The sequence below is a fragment of the Ranitomeya variabilis genome, chromosome 5 (genome assembly GCF_051348905.1).
Source record: "Ranitomeya variabilis isolate aRanVar5 chromosome 5, aRanVar5.hap1, whole genome shotgun sequence".
Lineage (NCBI taxonomy): Eukaryota > Metazoa > Chordata > Amphibia > Anura > Dendrobatidae > Ranitomeya > Ranitomeya variabilis.
In genome coordinates this window covers 249,209,487-249,232,110 of record NC_135236.1, presented here as the reverse complement: position 1 = coordinate 249,232,110, position 22,624 = coordinate 249,209,487, and the positions used below count along the sequence as shown (strand labels likewise).

Sequence of the window (22,624 nt, the reverse complement as noted above, 5' to 3'; positions counted from 1 at the left end):
CCTACAAATCTGCTCCACCGAAGCGTTTGCCCTTTCCGCCCAGGATGTGGCAATAGCACGCGTAGAGTGGGCTGTAACACCCTGTGGGGGAATTTGGCCAGAAGAAGAGTACGAAAGTGAGATAGCTGTACGCAACCACCGTCCAGTAGTTGCCTTTGAGGCCTTTTTTCCCCTGTTTGTCCCCTGGAAGGTGACAAAAAGGGCTGATGACTGACGCCAAGATTTTGTGGCTTCTATGTATTGAAGCAGGCAGCGTCTGACATCAAGACAATGGAAGGTTTGCTCTCCCTGGGATTTTGGTTGAGGACAAAATGAGGGTAAAATAATTTCCTGGCCCCTATGAAATTTAGAATTGACCTTTGGTAGGAAGGCCGGGTCAGTTTTGATAACTACTCTGTCATCCTGGAAGGTAGTGTAAGGGGGGTTCACTGAAATAGCCTGCAGCTCGCAAGTACGGCGGGCTGAAGTTAGAGCAACCAGGAGGACAGTTTTTAGTGTCAAAGATTTTATTGAAATAGAATCAAGAGGCTCAAAGGGGGAAACAGTTAGAGCATTTAAAACTAAATTTAGATCCCAGGGAGCCACCTTGGGAGATAATTTTGAGGGTCTAGATGTAAAAGAGGCTCGGATGAACCTATAGACCCAAGGGTGGTCAGCAAGTTTGAGATCAAACAGCGCACCCAGGGCGGAGACATGCACCTTCAGGGTGCTAGTAGATAGCCCTCTCTCCAGACCTTTTTGGAGAAACTCTAAAATTTCTTTTACCGGGACTTCTTGGCCGGTCTGGGACAATTGTCGCCCCGAGAATTCCAGGAATTTCTGCCAAATTTTCTGATACTTTTCTGAGGTGACTTTTTTCCTGCTAGCGAGCAACGTGGTTACTAAAGGGTTTGAGAATCCCTTTGCTAGTAGCAGTCCCCTCTCAAGTTCCAGGCGGTGAGATGTAGCCTGTGTACTTGAGGGTGTTGAACTGGTCCCTGATGTAGGAGATCCGATGTGTCTGGAAGGATCCACGGGTCCGAGATAGACATGCGTCTGAGCCACGTGAACCATGCTCTTCTCGGCCAAAAGGGGGCTATGAGTATTACTCGTGCTTTGTCTTCCCGAATTTTCCTGAGGACTGTCGGGATTAACGGTATTGGGGGAAAAGCGTATGCCAGATGAAAGTTCCACTGGTATAGAAACGCGTCCACTCCTTCCGGTTGTTCTCTTGGGTTTAGAGAATAGAACTTGTTCACTTTCCGATTTTGTTTTGTGGCGAACAAGTCTACTTCCGGAATGCCCCAGTTGGCACATATTTTCCCAAAGACTTCCTGGCTCAGGGCCCACTCCCCTTGATGTAATGGGTGACGGCTTAGGAAGTCGGCTACTTGATTTTCTGCTCCTCTTAGGTATGTCCCAGTTAGAGAGAGAAGGTTGTTTTCGGCCCACAAGAAAAGTTCTTTGGCTTCTGACATCAGGGATGGTGATCTTGTGCCCCCTTGGCGATTTATGTAAGCTATTGTTGTGTTGTTGTCGGATAACACCACCACATGCCTTCCTTGTATTCTTTCTCCTATTTGAAGAAACGCTTGTCTCACCGCTGACAGTTCCTTCAGATTGGAAGATGCTTCCGTCATTGAGGGCTCCCATTGACCTTGTAGGACTTGATCCCCCACATGCGCTCCCCATCCCCATGGGCTCGCATCGGTGGTGAGGATTACTGGATTTTGCAATGACCATGGTACCGCTTTGCTTAGATTTTCTGGTTTTAACCACCATTTTAGCGAGTCTTGGACCCTTGGAGATAGGAGAATCTTCCGATTCAGATTGTAAGGGTTTCTTGCTTGCTCGGCTAGTACCTGCCATTGCAATTCTCTCGTGTGGCTTTGGGCCCACCGTGTTGCTGGAATTGTCGCCGTTAGAACTCCCAGGAGCGACATTGCATTCCGTAGAGAGATAGATTGTTGTTGCTGAAGAAGTTGCACCTTCTGTTGGATAGACTGAATCTTCCTCTGTGGGAGGATACACTCTTGTTTGATGGAATCTAGTAGGATCCCGAGGAACTCTTGAGACTGTTGGGACAAGTCTTGATTTCTTCAGATTTATCATCCACCCCAATCTTGTTAACACGTTTATAACTGTTGTAACTGCTTTTTCGCAATCTTCTTTGCTGTTTGCTACTATCAAGAAATCGTCCAAATAAGGCACCAGTAATATGTCTTGTTTTCTGATGTAGGACGCCACCTCGGAAATAATTTTGGTAAACACGCGGGGCGCTATGGCTACCCCAAATGGAAGACATTGATACTGTAGGTGGGTGGGAGTTTTTTCGAGGTTTACTAGCAGTCTGAGATATTGCTGATGTTGACTTGCGATTGGCACATGGTAGTAAGCGTCTGTAAGATCGATTACTGCCATATAACAGCTTGGGTTGAGTACTTTTATCGCCGTCCTTAGAGTTTCCATTTTGAACTTCTCTATTTGAATGTACTGATTTAAGGCCCTCAAGTTGAATATTACTCTTAGCGAGCCGTCTGGTTTTGGTGTGAGAAATAGGGTGCTGCAGAACCCCTTCCCTATTTCCTGATGAGGAACTCTCACCAATACTCCTTTTTGTATGAGGAGATGAACTTCTCTTTCCAGTGTGGCCTGATTTTTTCCCGCCACCTGGGTCATTTTTAAACGATTTGGTGGGAGGCTGGAGAATTTGAGTTTCAAACCTTCCGATAATAGGTTGGTTATCCACTGAGAAGCCGGCAGTGCCGCCCAGTGGTGGACGAACCACAGGAGTCTTCCCCCCACCGGAATCCTGGCGTCATTGGTGTTTTGGATCAGATTTAGGGGGAGGCTTGTTGAAAAGGAATCCTTTCTGTTTCTGATCTCTCCAAGGTCTCCCTCGGCCAGACCTGTCATCTGAACGGCCGCGGGCCCCCCTGTATCCAGATCCCCGAAAGGACGAACGGGAAGTCTCCCATCGGCGCCTAGGAAAGGAAGGAGGAGGAAACCGCTTCTTTTTGTCAGACGCTTTCTCAAGAATCTCGTCCAGAGCTTTACCGAAAAGATATTGCCCTTCACAGGGTACTCCGCAGAGTTTGACCTTCGACTGGAAATCAGCTGCCCAATTTTTCAGCCATAATGTTCTACGCCCAGAGTTAGATAAAGCACAAGCACGTGCGGCCCCTCTGACCGAATCAATTGATGCATCCGCCAAAAATTTGGCGGCACCTTGTAGGGAGGGCAATGCCTCCAGTAGTTTATCTCGCGGGCATTTATTCTTGATTTGGTCACTTAACTCCTCCAGCCACTTGACCATAGCACGAGCCGTGCAAGTGGCTGCAACCCCGGGCTTAAACGACCATGTTGATGCCTCCCAAGCTGATTTTAGAAAGGCATCTGCCTTCTTGTCAAGGGGGTCTTTTAGGGCTCCCATATCCTCAAAAGGCAATGCTACCCCTTTAGAGGTGCTGGCTATGGCGGCGTCTAATCTAGGAGCCTTTTCCCATTCTTCACATACCGCTTCATCAAAGGGGTACTTTCATTTTAAGGCTTGAGGAATGGAGATCTTTTTATTTGGCTTTTTCCACTCTTTCTTAATTAAATTAAGTATACTATCATGGAAGGGAAAGACCTTTCGCTTCTTCCCCTTCAAGTTACTGAACATGCTATCCTGTACTGAACGCGGCTCCTTTGGGGTCTCCACCCCCATAGTTGCTCTAACGAGTTTAAGTAGTTTTCCAATGTCCTCCGACTGGAAATACGGGTGGCCATATTCCTCATCCGAGGAGTCTAATTCTGAGGCATCAGAGGGGGTTAACACTCCCGGTTCATCCCCTGAATTAATGTCCGACCCCTGCTCACTTGTTGGGGGAGGGGGGTTTTCTTTAGCCGCCTGATGTTTCAGCTGCTCTTTGACTGTAGATTTGACCTCTTCCCGTATTATTGACCTGATGTTCTGTAATAAGGAAGGTGATTCTTTTGCGATTGTTTTATCTATGCAGGCTCGGCAGATTCTTTCGGTATATAGTTTAGGTAGTGTCGCCTTACATAGTGGACAAGCCCTATACTTTTTTTTGGAGGTGGCTTTCCTTCCCTAAAAAGACACAGTATAGTGTATCAGTGTGTGTGTGATTTTGCCTTACAAAGGCACTCACCCCTCCAGGACCCCGGATACCGCGGTAGCTTGCGCCTCCTCAGACATTCTGGGTGCAGGCATCTCCGGATCCATCGCTGGTTCGGTCATTCTAGCAGGCAACTGCGTGCTGTAGAGGACCAGCGTCTAATCCGTTTGCCCCCAATATATAGGAGCGGTGCGCGCGCCTCTGGAACAGCTTCCGCCTGGAAGTGTCCAGCACACCGGCTCCTTCGGCGTGTGACATCACTTCCGGCGCGACCGGAAGTCGTCATCCTTCACTTCGGCGGCCGGCGGCAGTGAAGGACACGCCCCCTGCCCCGGACCTGCCTCCTGCCCAGAGCGGTCGCCGGGGAGTCCAGCGAGGGGAAAAGGCGCGGTACAGCAGCCTCTTTCACCCGGACAGCACCGCACGCAGTGCCGCCGAGCATGGCTGGTCCCCCCCCCGCGGACCTCGGCCTCCGGACCGGAATCAGAGGGTATCCCTCCGGAGGTAGGAGCTCTGCAACAGGCGTGCACCTGCAGGAACAGGAAACCAAACTGAGGAGAGAGTGGCCGCCCCATTCTTTTATCTCTGCTACAGGTTTCCTGTTCCTGGGGGCGGATGCCATCTCTCATGTGCGGTGCGGTCATGGTGAAGGGAAACAAATGTTTGCACAACCCTTTATATATACACTCCTGAGCACTGAAATTGCAACACCAAAAAGGAAAATTCGTGTAATAATGGAAATCAAAGGATCAATAGACATGTTCGTGATATGCAAAGGAGGAAAAAATGGAAACAAAATTTTCAAACAGTCTCAATATTTTCAGTATCAAGTATGAGCACTACACACACTAGCATGCTATAAATGAAGTTACTAATTATTGTCTGAGGAATTATCGGTCATGCTCAATATGCAAATTGCCTCTTCAGAGAAAAAGAGGACTAGACCTCTATAGCACCACCTATTGGAAGTCATGCTCAATGTATTTGGAAACGCAAATCATCAAAATCTGAGGTTGGCAACTCCCTTTGCAGATGCCGACCAACGATGTCCCAGATGTACTCTATGGCAGACAAGTCCGAAGACACTACAGGCCATTTTAGAAATTCTCAGCCATGCAGGCTGCTCACAGTAGCATGAGCAAAATGTGGCCTGACATTGTTATGTTGAAAAATGGCTACTGGGACACTTTAGTGAAATAGCCATACCACTGGTTCCACAACCAAATCAGCGCAAGCTGACCTGTTAGTGTATCTGTAATGAATACTCAAGGATCTGGCTACCGTACATTATGCCATCCACACCATAATCCCAGGGACCAGGACCGGTATAAATTCCCCGGTGAAGGCATCTATATAGAATTGCTCATGTCACATCATAAGATTCAAAGAACGGTGCATTGTGATCCATTCTTTACCACAGAGTCTGTTTTTTTGCCTTGGACAGAATGATAAAAGTAGATTGCCTATGTGGTCTCCAGACCAATGCCCCGAAGAGGTCTTCACGAAGGAACAGGACACTTCCCATTGGCTGTTTTTCAACCAGTCAACACCAAGCTGCATGATGCTTAAGCTACTGTGCACAGCCTTCTTGGCCTTAATATTCTACCATTACTTGTAGCGGCCAACGACTGGTCTGGCATCCAGCACATCTAGAACGTTATTAGTCAGTATTTGCACAAGGAGTTGCCAGCAGCAAATTTTTTATTTAAATATTAACTTTTTTTTTTTTTAAATCAGATCTTTATTGATAACAGAGAATGCATAACATTACAAGCCAACCATTAGACAATTACATGTTTATAATTACATGATAGGCCATCACAGTATTGTTATCCATTGACTTTTAACACTATCCATTAATATAAACATCTTTATCTCTTATTTATTGATCATTCTAAAAATAAAAAAACAATTCCCCCTAACTGCCCCCAGATAACACACCAGAGCAAACTATGTACATATTTCAATACACCACATACAGGTGGTTCTCACAAAATTAGAATATCATCAAAAAGTTAATTTGTTTCAGTTCTTCAATACAAAAAGTGAAACTCGTATATACAGTTACATCCATATATATTGGACAGAGACAACATTTTTCTAATTTTGGTTATAGACATTACCACAATGAATTTTAAACAAAACAATTCAGATGCAGTTGAAGTACAGACTTTCAGTTTTCATTTCAGGGTATCCACATTAAAATTGGATGAAGGGTTTAGCAGTTTCAGCTCCTTAACATGTGAAACCCTGTTTTTAAAGGGACTAAAAGTAATTGGATTCAATAATTTTAAATAAAATGTTCATTTTTAGTACTTGGTTGAAAACCCTCTGTTGGCAATGACTGCCTGAAGTCTTGAACTCATGGACGTCACCAGACGCTGTGTTTCCTCCTTTTTGATGCTGTGCAAGGCCTTCACTGCGGTGGTTTTCAGTTGCTGTTTGCTTGTGGGCCTTTCTGTCTGAAGTTTAGTCTTTAACAAGTGAAATGCATGCTCAATTGGGTTGAGATCAGGTGACTGACTTGACCATTCAAGAATATTCCACTTCTTTGCTTTAATAAACTCCTGGGTTGCTTTCGCTTTATGTTTTGGGTCATTGCCCATCTGTAGTATGAAATGACGACCAATCAGTTTTGCTGCATTTGGCTGGATCTGAGCACACAGTATGACTCCGAATACCTCAGAATTCATTCGGCTGCTTCTGTCCTGTGTCACATCATCAATAAATACTAGTGACCCAGTGCCACTGGCAGCCATGCATGCCCAAGCCATCACACTGCCTCCGCCGTGTTTTACAGATGATGTGGTATGCTTTGGATCATGAGCTGTACCACGCCTTCGCCATACTTTTCTCTTTCCATCATTCTGGTAGAGGTTGATCTTGGTTTCATCTGTCCAAAGAATGTTATTCCAGAACTGTGCTGGCTTTTTAAATGCTTTTTAGCAAAGTCCAGTCTAGCCTTTTTATTCTTGATGCTTATGAGTGGCTTGCACCGTGCAGTGAACCCTCTGTATTTACTTTCATGCAGTCTTCTCTTTATGGTAGATTTGGATATTGATACGCCTACCTCCTGGAGAGTGTTGTTCACTTGGTTGGCTGTTGTGAAGGGGTTTCTCTTCACCATGGAGATTATTCTGCAATTATCCACCACTGTTGTCTTCCGTGGGCGCCCAGGTCTTTTTGCATTGATGAGTTCACGAGTGCTTTCTTTCTTTCTCAGGATGTACCAAACTGTAGATTTTGCCACTCCTAATATTGTAGCAATTTCTCGGATGGGTTTTTTCTGTTCTCGCAGCTTAAGGATGGCTTGTTTCACCTGCATGGAGAGCTCCTTTGACCACATGTTTGCTTCACAGCAAAACCTTCCAAATGCAAGCACACCTCAAATCAACTCCAGGCCTTTTGTCTGCCTAATTGAGAATGACATAACGAAGGAATTGCCCACACCTGTCCATGAAATAGCCTTGGAGTCAATTGTCCAATTACTTTTGGTCCCTTTAAAAACAGGGTGGCACATGTTAAAGAGCTGAAACTCCTAAACCCTTCATCCAATATTAATGTGGATACCCTCAAATCAAAGCTGAAAGTCTGAACTTCAACTGCATCTGAATTGTTCTGTTTAAAATTCATTATGGTAATGTGTATAACCAAAACTAGAAAAATGTTGTCTCTGTCCAAACATATATGGATGTAACTGTAGTCATAACTGTAGTCATTACAAACAGAGTGATCCATTTCAAGTGTTTATTTCTGTTAATGTTGATGATTATAGCTTACAGCCAAGGAAAACCCAAAAGTCATCTCAGTAAATTAGAATAATTAACAAAAACCACTTGCAAAGGCTTCATAAGCATTTAAAAAGGCCCCTTAGTCTATTTCAGTAGGCTCCACAATCATGGGGAAGACTGCTGACTTGACAGATGTCCAGAAGGCAGTCATCGACACACTCCACAAGGAGAGTAAGCCTCAAAAGGTCACTGCTAAAGAAGCTGGCTGTTCACTGAGTGCTGTATATCCAAGCACTCTGGAAATGGGAAGTTGAGTGGAAGTAAAGAGTGTAGTAGAAAAAGGTGCACAAGCAACCGGGATAACCACAGCCTTGAAAGGATTGTTACGAAAAAGCCATTTAAACGTTTGGGGGGAGATTCACAAGGAGTTGACTGCTGCTTGAGTCATTGCTTCAAGAGCCACCACACAGACATATCCAGGACATGGGCTGCAAGTGTCGCATTCCTTGTGTCAAGCCATTCGTGACCAATAGACAACGCCAGAAGCATCTTACCTGACTGTTGCTCAGTGGTCCAAGGTGTTTCAGATGAAAGTACATTTTGCAATTCATTTGGAAATAAGAGGTCCCAGAGTCTGGAGGAAGAGTGGAGAGGCACACAATCCACGCTGCTTGAGGTCTTGTGTAAGAAGTTTCCACAATCAGTGATGGTTTGGGGAGCCATATCATCTGCTAGTGTAGATACACAGTGTTTGGTTTTGATAAAAGTCGGTACAGCCGTCTACCAGGAAATTTTAGAGCACTTCATGCTGCCCTCTGCCGACAAGCTTTTCGGAAATGGAAATTTAATTCTCCAGCAGGAATTGGCACCTGTCCACACTGCCGAAAGTACCAATACCTGGTTTAAAAACAACAGTATCACGGTGCTTGATTGGCCAGCAAACTTGCCTGACCTTCACCCCATAGAGAATCTATGGGGTATTGTCAAGGGGAAGATGAGAGACACCAGACCCAACAATGCAGATGAGCTGAAGGCTGCTATCAAAGCAACCTTGGCTTCCAGTGCCACAGGCTGATCGCCTCCATGCCACACTGCAGTGATGCAGTAATTGATGCAAATGGAGCCTCGACCAAGTATTGAGTGCATTTACTGACCATACATTTCAGTAGGCCAACATTTTGGATTTTATCAAATGGTGTTATCAAGTATTCTAATTTACTGAGATAATGACTTTTGGGTTTTCATTGGCTGTAAGCCATAATCAACATTAACAGAAATAAACACTTGAAATAGATCACTGTTTGTAAGGACTATATAATACGAGATTCACTTTTTGTATTGAAGAACTGAAAAATTCACTTTTTGATTATATTCTAATTTTGTGAGAAGCACCTGTATATCCTGAATTGACTGACATGCAAGAGTCATCCCTGAATTTTATGACCTTAAGCAACCCCTTTGACCATTACTCGGGAATACTGTTACAGGAAAGATATATATCTCGGTACCGTGTTAGAGATAGAAAATATTTAGAATTGAGAGTCCTCAGTGGTTGATACCTTTTAATGGCTAACTGAAAAGATCGTAACAAATTGCAAGCTTTCGAGACGACACAGGTCTCTTCATCAGGCAAAGACTAAAAGAAATTCTGAAGAATCACATTTATGCACAACATAGCACAGAAAAAAAAACACAAGGAAAAAACATGTATAAGACAGGTGACATGAAGCAGAATTACCATGAGTGATAAACAGTTATGTCCATAAATATTGGGCCAGTTCTTAGATAAGGATTGTTTTATTGTCCTCTGATTGGGGTCTCGTTCTGTTGTGATGAATATCATAAATTCGGGAATACTGTAACATTCTAACCTGGAATCATTAACTGCCATAATCTCTCAATAATGCACCAGATGGTAGGCCTAGAACATTCAACCAAGGTCCCCATATTTTCACATTTCTTTATTGCTTTCCTCTTTCCTTATACCCATTTTTCTAATCATATTTTATAATTTATTCAATTTATTAATTCAGTCATTGACAGAGGCTGGGCATCCAACCAATGTAATTCAATTAGTTTGCGAGCTTGGTATAGTATTCGTGATAATCCAATAGCTAACAGATTCTAAATCTGTCAACATAGATAGATTTCTTAACACACATCATAGGGTCCGCCTGAAATTGGACCCTGAAAGTAGGAAGTAGTCCTACCGGTAATAGAGTTTCCAGGAGTCCATCATGACCGCACCACCAGGAGGTTGGCCTTCGTATCCTTGATAGGGACAGGAACACAGAAGAGGTTAAATAACCCCTCCCCACCTCCACCCTTCAGTGATTTTCCCAAGTACCACACCAGGATGGATGCAACACGATATTATTGAACTTCCTCTATTCACATGTTTACATTACATATCATATGAACATAAGGATGAATGACCTCGGGGAGATCAAAACATCCAACACCGCGGAGACACCATCACGTGATTCTCAACGCAGTGATCCAGAACACTGCCCCCATCCCTTATGGGAAATATGCAAATGCATGTAGAAAAGCCGCGGAGACACCATCATGTGTTTCTCAACGCAAGCAATGAATAGCCAGGTCTTTCACCGGGAAGGAACAACCACGGGAAGGGCAGCATCCAATATAGGAAAACCACCTATGCCAAAACATGGTATCCATCCACAGACAGCTGTTTCGGGGTATTTGCCCCTCATCAGTGTGGAGTAGGAAACTGGCTATTAGGAGCAGTGCCTAGTGAAAAGGCTATGAACATAAGGATGAATGACCTCGGGGAGATCAAAACATCCAACACCGCGGAGACACCATTGTGTTTCTCAAGCTTTGATCATAGCTTTAATGCTGTCTAAAAAGGAGGCCTGCTCTTCTTTAAATAACCCCGACATGCAGCCGTCACATAGCTTTTTAGAGTGTCCTTCTGGCAGTCTGTTTGAGCATAAGGGACATCTATTAGTCTTGCGTTTAGTCACTGCTGCTGGACGCTTGGGCGCTTCCTTATCCCGAAATAGACATATAATAGGGCCCTGTAGTCTGTATTCGACTGGTCCTAGTACACCCCACTCTGTATCTACTCGCATGTTCTGGGGCGAGCTCTGAGGACTGGACGTCTGAACGATTAGCACCCTCCATGTTTACTAGGTCAAGTGTGCTGTTAAAGCCACGTGAGACAGACTATTTAGACACTGACAGTTAAGACATCTGACCCGTCCTCCTTCTGAGCTCAGCTGCTGCAGATTTCGGTGATTGTAGGTCCCAGATGTTCTGCGCATGTGTCATCTGGAACGCACGCTGACCAGCCTGGAACCATGCATTTTCGGTGCCATCATGCCCTGGGCCCTCCCTCTACTCATTTTCGGTGCCATCATGCCCTGGGCCCTCCCTCTACTCTGGTGACGTGTCTGGGTCCAAGACCCCCCCCAGAAGCAGTCATCGGAGCGCCGGAAGTCTGGGGGAGATACCGTCGGTGCCGGGAGTTCAGGGAGATGCCGCCGGCCCATGTGGAGCACGGGCAGGAGAATCACCGGGCACCGCTGAAGTATCTGCTGCCTCAGAGCCCATTATGAAGGGATGAGGCAGCTGACTGGAGCACACAGCTCTACCATCACGTGAGGGACCTCCGTCGGTATCCTGCGATCTGTAGGAGTCCCTCCATCGGGAATCCCATTCCTCCAGGAGGAAAAGACCGCCCTCGGGAGCCTCTGCTCCCCGACATCATATCCAGGTATTCTATCTTCTGGAGAACTCTCTCCTGTGTCTGTCCCTGATAGGAACAGAAAAAACACTGAAGGGTGGAGGGGCTACTTAACCTCGTGTTCCTGTCCCTATCAAGGATACGAAGAACAACCTCCTGGTGGTGCTGTCAGGAGGGACGTCCTGGAAAACTCCTTGTTCTAGAGCCAAGGTATTACTCCAATATAAGCCCAATCACCTACATTCCCAGAACATGTGCATTAAATGTGCGTCCTCCGCCCCCACATCTAGGGAATTCTGCATTCGAGCGAACCCCAATCTTAAAAGGAAGCTCGGCGTTCTATGCTCCATATGGAGGTATATCTTCGATAGTCTGAGATTCACATGGGGACAGTCTTAGAATATGCTCCAAAACCTCCTTCCACTGCTCTTCTGTGATCTGTCTCACATCCACTTCCCATTTTAGTTTTAGGGTATGTGCACATGTAGATGGAACCCCTGCAGATTTTTCCGCACCCGTTTTGGTAAATCCGCAGGTAAACCGCACTGCGGATTACCTGCGGAATTACAGCAGATTTACCACGTTTTCTTTGTGGTTTTGGTGCAGATTCCACCTGCGGTTTTACAACTGCGGCTTCCTATTATGAAGCAGGTGTAAACCGCAGCGGAATCCGCACAAAGAATTGACATGATGCGGAATAAACGCAGCGTTTCCGTGCGTTTTTTTTTAAGCAGCATGTGCACTGCGGATTTAGTTTTCCATAGGTTTACATGGTACTGCAAACTCATGGAAAACTGCTGTGAATCCGCAGTGTCAAAACAGCTGCGGATCCGCAGCGTGTGCACATATCCTAGCTGTCCAATTATTGCCACTGGAAAGGGACTGCAGTAGGTGCTGATATATTCTATAGATTAGACTGGTCATATATTTTGCTGATGCTAATGACTCAAGTACATAACTTTTTTTTTTTTTAATTACAGGTGCTGCATCACGAAACTGAATCTGGAACGCGTGTCTTAATCGTAGGTATTGCAAAAAGCAAGCCAGACAAAGCCTATACTTGTCGAAATTTATTGCATGAAATTTATAATACAGTAAAATGTCACTGTTTATATTCCACTCAACTCCTATCCCCTAATCCCCTTTAATTTGTCAAACTACTAACTTGTGATTATTCCATAATGGAATGAATTTGGAAGAACTGGTAATTCCCAATCTTTCCCCTATCCCACACCTTGTGCATTAGCACCAAAGTTGGTCTATCTCCATCCAGGCAGCCCACACCCTCCTCCAAAATGTGAATAGGTAAAAATAATTTCTCGTCTTGCAAGACAAAGGTTCCAGCCTTGCCCATATACTCCCTTGTTTCCCAGCCATGAAAATGCTGCATCTGTGAGGGTATAAAGTATATCCACCAACCCACCCCTGTTTAATCCTTGCATTACATTTACACTAGATTAGCTCTCTAAACAATGTCTGCACTTTATGCAATATGGGAGAAGGGATCAGGCATGGGGAATTCTGTAGCAAATGTAACAATTGTGGCATTAGTATTTTTTATGAGGTTACCTCTACTGATAATGGAAGTCTACAACATGCATTTATTTTAAATCTAATACTGTCTAACAAGGGGTTAATGTTTAGCATTACATAGGCTTTTATATGTAATTCAATCACTACTCCAAGGTATTTAAAGGGAACCTGTCACCCCCAAAATTGAAGATAAGTCCCTGATGCTGGAGGGCTTAGCTTATCTGCAGCATTCTGTAATGCTGTAGCTAAAGGCCCCGTCTCACATAGCGAGGTCGCTAGCGAGATCGCTGCCGAGTCACAAGTTTTGTGACGCAACAGCGACCTCAGTAGCGATCTCGCTATTTTTGACACGTACCAGCGACCAGGCCCCTGCTGTGAGATCGCTGGTCGTGTCGGAATGGCCTGGACCTTTTTTTGATCGTTGAGGTCCCGCTGAATCTGTGTGTGTGACACGGATTCAGCGATGTCTTCGCTGGTAAACATCGGGTTACTAAGCGCAGGGCCACGCTTAGTAACCCGATGTTTACCCTGGTTACCATCATAATGTAAAAAAACAAAAACAGTACATACTCACCCCTCTGATGTCCGTCAGGTCCCTTGCCGTCTGCTTCCCGCACTGACTGACTGCCGGCTGTACAGTGAGAGCAGAGCGCAGAGCGGTGACGTCACCGCTGTGCTTTCACTTTACGGTCGGCAGTCAGTCAGTGCGGGAAGCAGACGGCAAGGGACCTGACGGACATCAGAGGGTGAGTATGTACTGTTTGTTTTTTTCGGTAACCAGGGTAAACATCGGGTTACTAAGCGCGGCCCTGCGCTTAGTAACCCGATGTTTACCCTGGTTACCAGCGAACCTCGGCATCGTTGGTCGCTGGAGAGCTGTCTGTCTGACAGCTCCCCAGCGACCACACAACGACTTACCAACGATCACGGCCAGGTCGTATCGCTGGTCGTGATCGTTGGTAAATCGTTTTGAGACGCGGTACCTTAAGCCCCCAATGTATTCTGAAACATGAGAAAAAGGGAAATTAGACTTACCGGTAATTCCATTTCCAGGTAGTCCCTCAGGACAGCACCATGGAGGATGTCCTTCCTTGACCTATAGCGGGACAGGATCATAGAGAGGTTAAAAGGACCCTCCCACCTCCACCCTCCAGTGTTCTTTCAAAGTACCACCGAAGGATGGAAATAAATGGTCTAAATGTGCCCTTACAAACATGTCTGTAATAACCATTAAACTGCTTCATCTTAATTTCGAGCCATGGTGACCCGAAGGACGGACGATCTGCCGGTAGATTAATCCCGAACAACCCTAAAAACAGAAACATAAGGGAGGGAACTATGGGTGCTGTCCTGAGGGACTACCTGGAAATGGAATTACCGGTAAGTCTAATTTCCCTTTTTCCATTACGTCCCCCAGGACAGCACCATGGAGAATACCAAAGCAACTCTACCAGGGTGGGTACAGAAGCCCAGGAATCAAAGTCCCAGGCAAAAACCAGACTAAATATATATAAAGCAGTGGCGTATCTAGGGGGAAGCAGCCGGGGCATGTGCCCCGGGCGCAGCCGGCAGGGGAGCGCAGTGTCTCCCCCGGCGGCTGCATTCTGCCGCCCCGGTCTGGGAGTCAGCTGTTCTGTGCAGACTGTCAAGCTGACAGCCGGCACAGAGAAGCTGTAGAGTGCCGGCTCCCAATGTATGCAGAGGTGGAGGGGAGCTCCTGCGGAGTGGCTGCGGCGGGCAGGGAGAAATCCCTGCAGCTCTGCTGCCCAGCGATCTGTCTTCCTGCTTCCTCTCACACAGACGCGCCGCTGGATGACGTCATCATTCAGCGGCCGGCTGTGTGAGAGGAAGGCGATGGAGATGCTGCGGCAGAGCACGAGGAGAGGTGAGAGGTGTGTGTGAGTGTATGTGTGTGAGTGTGTGTATGTGTGAGTGAGTGAGTGTATGTGTGTGTGTATGTGTGAGTGAGTGTATGTGTGTGAGTGAGTGTATGTGAGTGAGTGAGTGAGTGAGTGAGTGTGTGTGTGGCGCTGCCGGGGAATGTGCAGAGAAGTGAATGGTGTGTGTAGGGGGAGGGGAGGGCAATGATGGGGGGCATATGTCCTTGGGGTGGGGGGGCATATGTCCTTGGGGTGGGGTGGGGGCCAAAATGAATCCTTGCCCCGGGTGCCAGAAACGCTAGATACACCTCTGATATAAAGGATCTGAAAGATCAGAAAAAACATAGATATCTAAAGAGATCCACAAAGAAAATCACCGTAGTGAGTGTCTGATATACATCTATAATGGCCAATTTCAGTATGATTGTGGTAAACGAAATAAGCATCAGAAGCAGAGAGTGAGATACACCCATTGTACTCCAATACCAATAATGAATCACAGCAAGTTATTTATTGTGATAGATACTTATAGAGATCGCAGCCCCAGAATAGGGTTAGAAAACCTTATTGCCCAGCAAAATATGGTGAAAGTCACAGCCACCACACAATGAGGACTGTACCGACCAATAATAAGCTGCATGTGCTTATAACAGGACTGTTCCTTCATCGGTCCTTCTGGGCTCAGGTTAAGTCTTGGTTACAGACCAGCTTACCGTACTATAAGGAGACCTGCAGGACAGAGGTCCTGGACTGCGGGAATATCAAACCAGTAACAGTTAGTACATGGATAATGGCAGAGCATTGGGATGTATGCACATTACTCATCCAGGAGATCAAGTCTATTCCAAATCCTTAGATGTCTAACCCCTAGTATAGGTTATATATTATTGAAACTAAGGAATACACCATCCGGCAGGTAATATCTCCTGTCATTACCAACGTCTGGCTTCTCATCAGAAGCTCTGAAAGAGAAACGTGGATCATCACTCCTGTTTTACTGATGTTAGACACAGGGAGTCTGGACTCAATCGATGAAGGTGGTGGTGGTAGTGCTAGTAAAAATCTTCCGACACTTGAAATGATTCAAAACTGCATTTATACGAGTCATTAGTCCAGACATTATAAGTATGTCAACTTATTTGTCCATATATGCATATTACGCACATACATATCCCAAGAGGCAATCTTCTCAGGGATCTTTATACACCCAGACTGCCACTGTGGGAGTAACCATATTCCATGGCGAGAGCGAAAGAGCGAGAGAAAGAGCGAAAGAGCGAGAGAAAGAGCGAGAGAGCGAGCGAAAGAGCGAGAGAGCGAGCGAGAGAGCGAGCGAGAGAGCGAGCGAAAGAGCGAGAGAAAGAGCGAAAGAGCGAGAGAAAGAGCGAAAGAGCGAGAGAAAGAGCGAGAGAAAGAGCGAAAGAGCGAGAGAAAGAGCGAAAGAGCGAGAGAAAGAGCGAAAGAGCGAGAGAAAGAGCGAAAGAGCGAGAGAAAGAGCGAAAGAGCGAGAGAAAGAGCGAAAGAGCGAGAGAAAGAGCGAGAGAAAGAGCGAAAGAGCGAGAGAAAGAGCGAGAGAAAGAGCGAGAGAAAGAGCGAAAGAGCGAGAGAAAGAGCGAGAGAAAGAGCGAGAGAAAGAGCGAAAGAGCGAGAGAAAGAGCGAAAGAGCGAGAGAAAGAGCGAAAGAGCGAGAGAAAGAGCGAAAGAGCGAGAGAAAGAGCGAGAGAAAGAGCGAAAGAGCGAGAGAAAGAGCGAAAGAGCGAGAGAAAGAGCGAAAGAGCGAGAGAAAGAGCGAGAGAAAGAGCGAAAGAGCGAGAGAAAGAGCGAAAGAGCGAGAGAGCGAGAGAAAGAGCAAAAGAGCGAGCGAAAGAGCGAGAGAAAGAGCGAGAGAAAGAGCGAGAGAAAGAGCGAGAGAAAGAGCGAAAGAGCGAGAGAAAGAGCGAAAGAGCGAGAGAAAGAGCGAAAGAGCGAGAGAAAGAGCGAAAGAGCGAGAGAAAGAGCGAAAGAGCGAGAGAAAGAGCGAGAGAAAGAGCGAAAGAGCGAGAGAAAGAGCGAAAGAGCGAGAGAAAGAGCGAGAGAAAGAGCGAAAGAGCGAGAGAAAGAGCGAAAGAGCGAGAGAGCGAGAGAAAGAGCAAAAGAGCGAGCGAAAGAGCGAGAGAAAGAGCGAGAGAAAGAGCGAGAGAAAGAGCGAGAGAAAGAGCGAAAGAGCGAGAGAAAGAGCGAAAGAGCGAGAGAGCGAGAGAAAGAGCAAAAGAGCGAGCGAAAGAGCGAGAGAAAGAGCGAGAGAAAGAGCGAGAGAAAGAGCGAGAGAAAGAGCGAAAGAGCGAGAGAAAGAGCGAAAGAGCGAGAGAAAGAGCGAAAGAGCGAGAGAAAGAGCGAAAGAGCGAGAGAAAGAGCGAAAGAGCGAGAGAAAGAGCGAAAGAGCGAGAGAAAGAGCGAGAGAAAGAGCGAAAGAGCGAGAGAAAGAGCGAAAGAGCGAGAGAGCGAGAGAAAGAGCAAAAGAGCGAGCGAAAGAGCGAGAGAAAGAGCGAGAGAAAGAGCGAGAGAAAGAGCGAGAGAAAGAGCGAAAGAGCGAGAGAAAGAGCGAAAGAGCGAGAGAAAGAGCGAAAGAGCGAGAGAAAGAGCGAAAGAGCGAGAGAAAGAGCGAAAGAGCGAGAGAAAGAGCGAAAGAGCGAGAGAAAGAGCGAAAGAGCGAGAGAAAGAGCGAAAGAGCGAGAGAAAGAGCGAAAGAGCGAGAGAAAGAGCGAGAGAAAGAGCGAAAGAGCGAGAGAAAGAGCGAAAGAGCGAGAGAAAGAGCAAAAGAGAGAGAGAGCGAAAGAGAGAGAAAGAGCGAAAGAGAGAGAAAGAGCGAAAGAGAGAGAAAGAGCGAAAGAGAGAGAAAGAGCGAAAGAGAGAGAAAGAGAAAGAGAGAGAAAGAGAGAGAGAATAAAGGTCTCTCAACCCTAGCCGTGACTGCTGTAAGAGCCGCGAGTATGGGATCCTCTGCCACACGACACAGTGCTGCTGCTTCACCACAAGGTACAAAAGGCAGTGCTGATGTCCCTGGTAAACAAAAAGCAACAGACTTATTGGAAAAGAATCTGTCTGTCTCTGACTGCCGAATGTGGAGTTTGGGAAGGATTAATAACAACAATAATAAACTTCCATCCATATAGTGTCCACGTATTCCGCAGCGCTTTACATTTTGACAGTCTCAAACACAACAGTCATAAGTAACAACCATATAATAATTAAAGCAAAATAAACCCACCTTGCTCCTGAGAGCTTACACTCTACAATGAGGTGGGGAAGATACAAAGTACAGGTGTGTATCAACAATGTTTTATTTACAATGATTGATGGCACAGCCATCTTCAGGGGGTGGGGATAGATGGAGATAGTGAATGGGCCACACACACACACACATATATATATATATATATATATACATACACTCACCGGCCACTTTATTAGGTACACCATGCTAGTAACGGGTTGGACCCCCTTTTGCCTTCAGAACTGCCTCAATTCTTCGTGGCATAGATTCAACAAGGTGCTGGAAGCATTCCTCAGAGATTTTGGTCCATATTGACATGATGGCATCACACAGTTGCCGCAGATTTGTCGGCTGCACATCCCAAAGATGCTCCATACAAGGCAGGATGGATCCATGCTTTCATGTTGTTTACGCCAAATTCTGACCCTACCATCCGAATGTCGCAGCAGAAATCGAGACTCATCAGACCAAGCAACGTTTTTCCAATCTTCTACTGTCCAATTTCGATGAGCTTCTACAAATTGTAGCCTCAGTTTCCTGTTCTTAGCTGAAAGGAGTGGTACCCGGTGTGGTCTTCTGCTGCTGTAGCCCATCTGCCTCAAAGTTCGACGCACTGTGCGTTCAGAGATGCTCTTAGGCCTACCTTGGTTGTAACGGGTGGCGATTTGAGTCACTGTTGCCTTTCTATCAGCTCGAACCAGTCTGCCCATTCTCCTCTGACCTCTGGCATCAACAAGGCATTTCCGCCCACAGAACTGCCGCTCACTGGATTTTTTTTCTTTTTCGGACCATTCTCTGTAAACCCTAGAGATGGTTGTGCGTGAAAATCCCTTTAGATCAGCAGTTTCTGAAATACTCAGACCAGCCCTTCTGGCACCAACAACCATGCCATGTTCAAAGGCACTCAAATCACCTTTCTTCCCCATACTGATGCTCGGTTTGAACTGCAGGAGATTGTCTTGACCATGTCTACATGCCTAAATGCACTGAGTTGCCGCCATGTGATTGGCTGATTAGAAATTAAGTGTTAACAAGAAGTTGGACAGGTGTACCTAATAAAGTGGCCGGTGAGTGTATATATATAAAATGACTGATTAGGGAACGTGATAGGCCGCTCTGAACAAATGTGCCCTGAGGGTGCCCCCAAACTATGCAAATTGTAGATAGTCATAATATCTTAAGGCAAAGCATTCCAAGGTTGAAGGAGTCCCTTCTTTCAACTCGTGGGATTTTCTGCTCCCAGGACAGTAGTATGTCCTTTTATAGGATGTACCAAAATGACATGTGTCATCTTTTAAAGCTAATTATGTAACAGACTTGCCTTTACCACTCAAAGTAGAATCTACCTGAGAGATCTGTTCCAAACAGAAGAAATACAGATTTTACTAAGCCAATTCAAGCCTGTTTGCTTGACTAAGCCCTGTTGTAAAGAATGAAGTAGCAGAAGCTGGATCTTGGTCCAAAACACAAGGACTCCATATCCAGAATTGAGGCCCAAGACAAAAATGTGAAGTGGTAGGCCGATGATACAATGTGCGGCCACACAACAAGGCACCAGACAAAAGGTCTGACCCAGTGGCTCACAGCCAGAGGCGAAAAAGGCGCCAAGCCCAACACACTAATACCCCCTGAGGCAAAGGGCACCGAAACCCTATGATGCAATATAATGCAATATGATGTCCAAAGGCACTATTCGTCTGATTCAATATGATGCACATAGGAATAATGAAGCAGTATGATGCATGAAGTAACTATGAAGCGCTATGGTGCATATAGGAACAATGAAGTACTCTGATGCATATAGGAGCTATGAAGCAATATGCTGTAATATAATGCACAAAGGCAATATGAAGCACTATGATGCATATATGAACCTTGAAGCAATATGATGCATAAAGGCAATATGAGCACTATGATGCATATAGGAACCATGAAGCAATATGATACATGAATTCACTATGAAGCGCTATGATGCATATAGGAACCATGAAGCATTATGATGCAATAAGATGCAGAAAGGCCATATGAAGCACTCAATGCATAAAGGAACCATGACGCAATATGATGCACAAAGGCAATATGAAGCACTATGATGCATATAGGAACCATGAAGCAATACAATGCAATATGATACATGAAGCAACTTATGAAGCGCTATGATGCATATAGGAACTATGAAGCAATATGATGCACAAAGGCAATATGAAACAGTATGATGCCACAGAGGCACTCAATATGATGCATAGAGGCACTATGATGCAGTATCATGCATAGAGGCACTCAATATAATGCATAGAGGCACTATGATGCCGTATTATGCACGGAGGCACTCAATCTGATGCATAGAAGCAGTATGACTTACACTTTTAAGCAAAAGAGCCATCTATCAGAGTTCCAGATAAATCTCCACTCTGAACAGTACATCTCATTTGTCAGACTGACTCCACCCGAAGGGGCTAATTAATGAGCAGCAGCTGGAGGGCAGTCTTCATGGAGACAATGTGCTGAATTAACACCTTGTGTCCTCCTCTGGATGGAGTAGTTAGGTTGCAAAGAAAAGTGAAACACTTGCTTATTGAACCAAAAAATGGAAAGCATGCTTCCAAAAAGTCACTCTGAAGCCCAATCATAAGGCCCTGTGCAGACAAGACCTGCAACTAACTGAAGTCCAGTCATGAGATGTAGCCTGGACATATGGCCCTACCATAGCCTAGAGGTCCAAGGCCTAGCTGCAAATGGGTTCCACGTACAGCTTTGGCACAAAGGCATGAGACTAGAGTCAGCCCAGAGGCCCAGGCCATCAATGCAACATTAAACCATGCACTCACCTGTACTGGCCCCATACCTGCTAGAAGACAGGGGGAGCTGGTAACGCCGAGAGCCTACCGTGGAAGGAAGCGGAGTCCCATCAGGAATGCTGCATTACTGCCTGTGCCCCCTTCCGTGTTCCATCGAAGAATGCACGCCGATCCTATGTCCCGGCACCCCTTTCTGACGTCACCGGAAGCACAATGGACTTCACCACACAACTTTCGGGAGTAGCGGTGTTTTGCCGGTCGGTGTCTGAGCCGAGAGCCCCTACCAGGAGGAAGAGACTCTACCCAGGAGCCCGTCCGCTCGACTGTTCTCTGGGGCTGAGGGACTCCCCACCAGGGAGTTTCCACCCTGGGCTACTTGACAGGGGGAAGAATTGGACCTGCCGCACGATCCCCCTAAGCCCATTGCACAGGCTGACTGTTGGCTGAGGAACCTCTCAAAGAGGAGTCTGCCACGGTCCGTCTGACCAGGAAAAGGGAAGGTTGAGACCCCCAAACTGAGTCCATCTGGTACAGCACTGGTAGCTGAGGGACCTCTACCCAGTGAGGTGTCGGCCACGGACCACTTGATAGCCTTTGGATTCTCTTTACCCTATCTTCGCTCTAGGAGCAACCTCTCATACGTCCGTCCCTGTAGGGACAGGAAAAAACACTGGAGGGTGGAGGTGGTAGTGTCCTTTTAACCTCTCTATGATCCTGTCCCGCTATAGGGACAGGATCATGGTGCAGGTGTTAGTCTGCCGCTGACTGAAGAGGACAGTTGAGTCCGCTAATAAAAGGATATCATCCAGACATGGAATTACAATAATTCCCTTAGGAAGGCTGCCACCTTCATCATGATCTTCGTAAAGATACATGGTGCTGAGGAAAGGCTGAATGATAGACATGTGAACTGGAAATGGTGGATTGACCCTTGATGTTCCAGATTTGATTTGTATGAACTTTATTTTTTTTCATATTTTAATTTTTTTTTTTTACTTTTTCCATGCTTCAATAGCCTTCATGGGAGGTTAGAAGCTGGCACAACTGGATCGGCTCAGGTACATAGCAGCAATCAGATCACTGCAATGTAGCTGAATTGCAGGCTTGCTATGAGCGCCGACCACAGGGTGGCGCTCACAGCAGGCCGGGATCAGTACCCATAGAGGTCTCAAGGACCTCTATGGTTGCTATGCAGACGCATCGCTGACCCCCGATCAGGTGACTGGGGGGGTGTCGGCGATGCAAGAATTTCCAGAAGCGCCGTTTAAATGTCGCTGTCAGCATTTGACAGCGGCATTTAACTAGTTAATAGCGGCGGGTGAATCCGAATTTCACCCGCCGCTATTGCGGGCACATGTCAGCTGTCCAAAACAGCTGACATGTCCCAGCTTTGATGCGGGCTCACTGCCGGAGCCCACATCAAAGCAGGGGACCAGACCTCTGCAGTAATAGTACAGCGGAGGTCGGGAAGGGGTTAATCCACGTCAACTTATCTTATTGTTAACACTTCGTTATATATTCTCCCCTTTTCCCTTCCCCATTAAGCCCAATACAGTTAAGTTAGAACCGAAAAATAAGTCATATAGATAAGAATATAGAGTCAAGAATATAGAGTCA

The 22,624-nt window shown here is 46.1% G+C and overlaps 1 long non-coding RNA gene across 1 annotated transcript in view; it reads left to right on the top strand.

The window, feature by feature from the left end:
• The window catches only part of LOC143775636 (uncharacterized), a 39,085-nt gene extending 26,002 nt beyond the window's left edge, over positions 1-13,083 (top strand). Inside the window, exon 4 of the long non-coding RNA XR_013215678.1 lies at positions 12,524-13,083. This is a non-coding gene — a long non-coding RNA (uncharacterized LOC143775636). The remainder of the gene's footprint in view (positions 1-12,523) is intronic.
• Positions 13,084-22,624: the final 9,541 nt, after the last annotated feature.